Source organism: Arvicola amphibius, chromosome 18 (assembly GCF_903992535.2).
Source record: "Arvicola amphibius chromosome 18, mArvAmp1.2, whole genome shotgun sequence".
Classification (NCBI taxonomy): Eukaryota; Metazoa; Chordata; class Mammalia; order Rodentia; family Cricetidae; genus Arvicola; species Arvicola amphibius.
Window position 1 is genome coordinate 2,299,297 of NC_052064.1, and position 6,990 is coordinate 2,306,286.

General features: G+C 37.4%; 1 protein-coding gene across 3 annotated transcripts in view; it reads right to left on the reverse strand.

Moving 5' to 3' along the window:
* Cd36 (CD36 molecule) overlaps positions 1–4,670 on the reverse strand; it is a 48,983-nt gene extending 44,313 nt beyond the window's left edge. Inside the window, exons 1-3 of one of the 3 annotated variants that reach the window (XM_038315516.1) lie at positions 4,533–4,670; positions 3,780–3,908; positions 978–1,199 (exon numbers count right to left, since the gene is read on the reverse strand). The gene's annotated coding sequence lies outside the window, so the exon portion shown is untranslated. The remainder of the gene's footprint in view (positions 1–977; positions 1,200–3,779; positions 3,909–4,532) is intronic. The other 2 variants (XM_038315515.1, XM_038315517.1) reach the window with 2 other exon arrangements.
* Positions 4,671–6,990: the final 2,320 nt, after the last annotated feature.

Sequence of the window (6,990 nt, forward strand, 5' to 3'; positions counted from 1 at the left end):
TTTTGTGGGTTTTTTCAGAGTACATTAGTGTTGCTGCCACAGAAATTGTATACCCCCAAGTTCAACTTATGAGTATCAAGGTAGAAAGACATATGACAAATCCCTTCAACATATTCGCTGGTAATTACTCCTCTAATCTGTATCATATATCCCAGAGTTTAAAACAGTAATTAGAATATAATTTTATCCAAAGATTTATTGAATGGATACCAAATAGCCTAAGTGTCAAGGTATGCATTTAGAAGGGCATGATTGTGCTAAATACTTTTTTCCAGTTATTTTACACGAAATTGAAAACTTTATACTTGTAAAGTTTTTGACTTAAACACACAATAAAAATAAATACAAATAAAAAGTTTTAGACATTAAATATACAATGTAACCAATTACAGGTATAGTTTGCTTAAACAAAAACTGAATATGTTCAATATATATCATATGATTACTCTATATTAGGAAATATTTATATGCAGGACTTGAATTATTCCATTCTATAAGATATTTGTTATATAATTACAATGCTCAAAGAAATGACATGTTTTCCTAAATATTTTAAATGATTCTGTGTGCAAATTCTGTCTATGTGTTAATAATCATATCTTGATTTAAGGATATTTTCTAAAATTTGTTAAAGCAATTAACTGTGTGAGCCTTAAATGAATATCATTAAAAAGTTGCATACACGTTGCTTTGTTTTGGCTTAATGCAAGTCCTTTGTGTCCTGATTCTGCAAGCCAATCTTCTGTCTCCATATAGACTGGCATACAGATGGATGACCTTGTAAGAATAGATGGAATCGTTTACAGTGGCAAGTGCTCTGAAATAATCTTGATTCTTTCGAAAAACAATGAGATATTAGCTATCAAATACTCCTCTGCGAAGGGGAAGCATCACCACAGACTGTTGATTGGAATCTTAAAAGTAAGATGTTGAATTTTGTATTTGTTATAGAAAGTATGAATATTCAATACACTCACCAAAAACTGGTGTAGAAAAGAAGGCTTCAAAATGAGTAAAAATGAGTTATAAGATGTCAGGAAGAAACAAACATGACCAACACACATTCTTTTGAAACTTTTGATGGCTTGACCAAGGTGGCAACTATATCAGCTCTTGGAACTTCATTGTGAACTGTTCACCATGTACAGACGTCAAACCATGTAGACTGTCAAGGGAGTGGGAGGGAAGTTTGGGAGGAACTAGGAAGAGTAGAGGGAGGGAAAACTGTGATCAGGATATATCATATGAGTTGTATGAGAAAAGAATTTTTTTTGTTTTGTTTGTTTTCTTTTGTTTTTTAAGATAGGATTTTTTCGGTGTATCCCTGGCTGTCCTAGAACTCACTCTGTAGACCAGGATGGTCTCATATTCAGTTATCTACCTGCCTCTGCTTCCCAAGTGCTTGGATTAAGTGTGTGAGCCACTACTGCCCAACTAGATAACTATTTTTAATATAAAGGTAAAGTACTTATGCAATGTATGATCTGCTTAGTGAAAGTTTATTGGGATCTTCAAAAGCCCTGGGTTAGGCTTTCAAGGACAGTTAACTCCAGGAAAGCAGCCCACAGTTCTATGTTTATGCTTGTTTCCACCTGTGAGTTGTGGCTTTTTACCATCCACAGAGGAACCATCTAACTGAGTTAATACCCTCAGCAATTCACAGACGCTATTTGAGGAGTCATGAATACCAAATAGGTATAAAAATAATGAATGTGTTAATTGTGACATTTTCTGAAAAACCTGAGTCAAACTGATGCTGCTTCTCTCAAGAGAAATATTAACCGGGTGAGATCTTAAATATCAAAACAAAAATGCACAAATGATAATGCCCAGGAGAAAAGAACGGTAAATAGAGCCTGTGGTGTCTGGTCTCAGGAGAACCTTTGCCTCTGCCTGTGCTATTGATAGTGCTAAATATAAGGTTGGAGTTACTACAGAGATAAGGGGAGCACAGCATTCATATAGGAAGAGGCGCAAGGAAGAGCACAGCTTCTGTATGACATAAATATGGATAAGAGCAAGGCTACTCCTCGAACCTGATAGCAGAGCTAGCCACTTAAAGACACGGGCGTGAGGGGCTACACAAACTGAAACACACTGCCCCGAGGAGCTACTCAGCTAAGAGAAGCAGTCTCCCTAGTGCCTTTACAGTGACCTCCAAAATGTGCTCTGCAAATGATTTTGATTTTGAGTATAGCATATTACATTGTTATTAAAGTAAAGTCTTAAGGAGAAATTATACATAAATACACACACACACACACACACACACACACACACACATATATATATATGGTCTGCAAATGAGTTAGTAATGTAAAATGAAAATAACAAGTAAGTCATACTATATATGTAGAATATTTAAATAGAACTATTGAGTCAAATTTATAGAACACTTGATATAGCATCTTAATTATATACTGCACCAACTTTACTTTCTTTCAGTTTTAATGCACCATTCTTAGTTCTCTATATATATCCCAATCTACCTATATCTACATCTATCTTATCATTGTCTGTCTATCTATCTATCTACCTACCTATCTAAACTGTAACTGTATTTATATATATGGAGAGAGAGAAGACAATAAAGTAACAAACAGGAGACACTATAAATTTGAAATCAAACATAGGATTAAAAATCAATTTCATATAGGCATAATCTATTATAGTTATTTTCAAATTTTAGTCCATTTATTCTAATTGCATAAATAATGAAAATCCTGAGATTTATAGAAGGGATTATCTGAGTATTCTTGCCTACAAAATATGGAGATTTAGCAGAATGCCAGCTAAGGTTGCATTCACTGATAACTTGGGTTGCCATAGCAATCCCATAGTCACTGAGTTCCTAAGCAACCCAAGGCTCCACAGACTGCGTATACTTAGGACTCCACTGGTCTTTCATCATCTCTGCACAACAAATATCACTGTTGTGCTACTAAACTCAGTGAAAGATTCCTTGATTATCCAGTAGAACAGCAATCCTCGCAGGTCCCCTGTTCGGATGGTCTTGCATTTTATGAAACAGTATTTGCACTGAGAATTCTTTGAATATTTACAGTGCTATGCAAATTAGTGTCTCTGAAGAGCTTGATACTGTGTTCCATATATTTTGTTAAATTATTAGTACTTATCTGCCCAATAATACGAGAAACTGATCATTTTCTAGATTGTCTATAGTATGTAAGCAGTGTTATTAGTTGCCTAAGGGACAACAAACTATGCTTATCACTGGAAATATTCAAAGATTTAGATGCAAGCAAAGCTTTGATATTTGAAAGGCCACAGTATTTTTTCTCCTCCATTCTACAAACACATTCAGTTCTACATTCCCCCAGTGCCCACTGAGGCTAATTATTCCTGCTTCCCTCTATTCTAATTCCCTAGGCCACATTGCCAACCATTTAATATAACCTCCATAAAGCTGTGAAAATATTGCTATAGAGCATTGCATCACAATGAAAGTCATAATATAAAGAATTAAGTTAGCCAAATGATGGTATGTGACCAATAAAGAAACTGTGCCAGAAATTTTGCCTGATCCCAATACTGGATTTGATTTCATATGCTTCCTATTGCCAGCTAATTATTACCAGGAAAATATCGTAGTAGTGATTTGCAAATGGAGAAACATGTTTAACTTAAGTTTGATATTTTAGTATTACTCATGTAGACTATTGACTGTTTCATCAATGTTTAAGCAGCTTATGTGAAGTGAATTACATTGCAGTGATGAAATATTTAACTTGAGACGATAAAAAAAGTTGCTAAATCACCTCTCAAATAGTTCACAGAGATGACCTGTTGACTTGCACCATGCCAGGAAAGTCGGCAGCAGAGAGAGCGCTGTGACCTCTGCTTATTATTGTCGGTCACCAGAAGCAAGGACGGATATGTTCTTCTTTCTGAAAGATTCCAAAGACAACCACTCTGCTGTGAAATCTTAACAGGCGACAGCCTCATTTATAGTATTTCTTCCTTCTTTAGAGAGGAAAGGGCCATCTACATTTGTCTTCTTAGGATAGATGAATGGATAGGTAATAGGCAGACAGACATACAAATAAGTTACATATAATATAGATTTTATATATATATATAGTAGATGGCACCTAGATGATAGATATGTGATAGAGAGCTGTGCATAAATTTGCCCCCTAAACCCCATTAAAATGTCCCTCTATTTAAATACATATATATGAAATGACTTAAATAATTTTAGGTATTTCTGAATCATCCTTTCTCACTTAGTTACAGATATCACTGGCAAGATTACCGTAAAAACAGTAGAGTTCACCAAGTATCAACCTTTTTTTTCTTAAATAAAAGTTTAATCAGGATGCCAGAATGCATATACTACTCCCACTATTCCCCCCCTTTGTGACAAGAGAAAAACCCAATTATACTCTAAACTGTACAAGAACAAAGACCATAATCCAGCAAAGCAAAAAGATTTCAGTTTTGCAGGCATAAATTTTGATCATTAAATCTTTAAGCTAGGTAATTTTTACTTATTACACACAAGTAATTACCAGTTAGAAGTCCGAGGATAGAGTACAAGGCCACAAGAAGAGCTGTCAAAATGCAGTAGCAAGGTTACAGTGTTACACGGATAACTCCGGTCCTCTTTGCCCTAAGTGCCTGGTCAAATTACTGCTGCTTGCATATAGCCCCACCTCCAAGTATCAAAGAATGGCTGTGGGATTTTGATTGACACTCCAGTGAAGCAGTGGAGTTTGTAAACCAAAGAAAGCTGGACACCCTGAGTTTGTTAACCTGTCCAGCTTGAAAGAAAATGAGCTACTCTTTGAAATGAGAGAGAGAGAGAGGGAGGGAGGGAAGGAAGAGAGGAAAGGAAGGAAAGGAAGGAAGGGAGGGAAGGAGAGAGGGAAAAAGGGAAGGAGGAAAGAAAGAAAGAAAGAAAGAAAGAAAGAAAGAAAGAAAGAAAGAAAGAAAGAAAGAGAAAGAAAGAATTACTCTATAATATTTAAAAGAGCAGAGGAGCTACTTGCAGATCTCTCTCCAAGGAAAACCCCACTTACATCCTCAAAGAATTTCCTTTGACTGCATCCTGTGTCATAAGTAGGGCATTATAATCATAATAGTTATCTCAGAAAGATATGAGCACTTATCTTTGAGAAGAAGAACACTACTTTCAAGGACAGTATTGTTTTTGAGGACAGCATTAGAGAAAGTCCTGCAAAATGACCAAGCTTAGACTGAAAATAATTTTGATCCTCTTTTGTCACATATAAGACTGAAGATAATAATATTTGGTGAGTCTAATTTGCATGCATATATGTATCAAATAATATATTTGATAAATAGCAAATAAATATGAAAATAAAAATACTCTAGAACCATGAGATCATTATAATATATGCAAAATAAGACCAAGTATTGATGATTTTTCTCCCTAATCATTTAAGGCTCTGATTCTCCAAGGATCAGTATTGATAATATTCTTTCATGGGTTAATACGTTTTGTGATCCCTTTGTGCTCAGAACACTGTCACAAAGAGCAAGGAAACAGATATCTACTTTGCAACTTGTTCTTTAAGAAGTTTACTATAGTTTTCCAGGAACCATAGAAGGATCCAGTGTGACCTCATGATGTGTGCATTTTCCTTAACTTAGAGCAGTCAGTCTGGAGCTGGTTATCTGGTACCGAATACGTCACAATTTACCTTCATCTCCTCACAAGACTGATACTAAAATATCGGGCATGAAAATTTCGATGGCGAAATGATTCCAAAGATTTATTAATTGAATAGAATCAGTACTAAAACACACCCTCACATAACAGGCTTCAAAGAACTCGACCAAGCGGAGTTGTCAAAAGCCTGGCAGGGGCTCTGTTTGTTATCTGGTTGCTGATTTTATGACAGTCATGGCTGCCTGTGCTCAGAAGGTCAGTTATCCACAGTTAACACATTAAACACAAGTCTTTTTTTTTTTTTTTTTTTTTTTGGTTTTTCGAGACAGGGTTTCTCTGCAGCTTTAGAGCCTGTCCGGGAGCTAGCTCTTGTAGACCAGGCTAGTCTCGAACTCAGAGTTCCGCCTGCCTCTGCCTCCTGATTGCTGGGATTAAAGGCGTGCGCCACCACAGCCCGGCTGAATCAGTACATTTTTGCAGTTTGTATTAGATATGTAATGTTTACCTCAACATATGCCTCAGAATCTAGAGATGACTCTGAGACTTAGGAGTCTTTGTTCTTAAAGATATGCTGGATATGGGGCCAGTGGATGAGGCTCAACATGTTGTATTCTTGCTTATCAAACACTGAGGCCTGGGTTAGACACTTAGTGTGAAATAAAATGGGCATGGTGGTACACGTTGCTAGTCCTACCACAGCGGAGGTGGAGGCTGGATGATCAGAATCCGAAGCTCAAGGTAACTCACTGCTATATAGTGAAATCAGTGACGGTGTGGAGTACAGGCAAAGCCATCCCAAACAGACAACACTGACAAAATAAGGAACGCGAAGTATTAAAGAATACGAGGGCTCTCAGTGTCAAGAAGTCCACATGTATGCAGACAGGACTGCTTGCTCCTCCAGTCCGTAGCTCTCTCATCTACTCTGCCCGTTCTCTGCCCCTTGTCCTCATATTACACGAGGTGATGGAGATGTGGGAACCCATTGTCTAATCCTGGGCATCTAACAAAGGAGGCTTTAGAGGTCCGATGATTAAGAAACACTTCCAGTCTGGCACCTTAGGATCTCGAGCAAGACGGGGAAACCTGACCTGAGTTAGTGGGAGCTCGGGGAACTGATAGCTGGGGAACTTGCACGGGACTGAACTAGACCCTCTGAATGTGGGTAAGTTATGTGGCTTGATGTGTTGGGGAGTCCCTGGCAGACCTGCCAGGACACATGCTGGGTTCATGACCTGGCTTTTTGGAGCCCATTCCCTATAGTGGGATAACTTTCTCAGCCTTGACGGGGGAGAGGAACTTGGTCCTGACTCATGTTGGAATACCAGACCTTG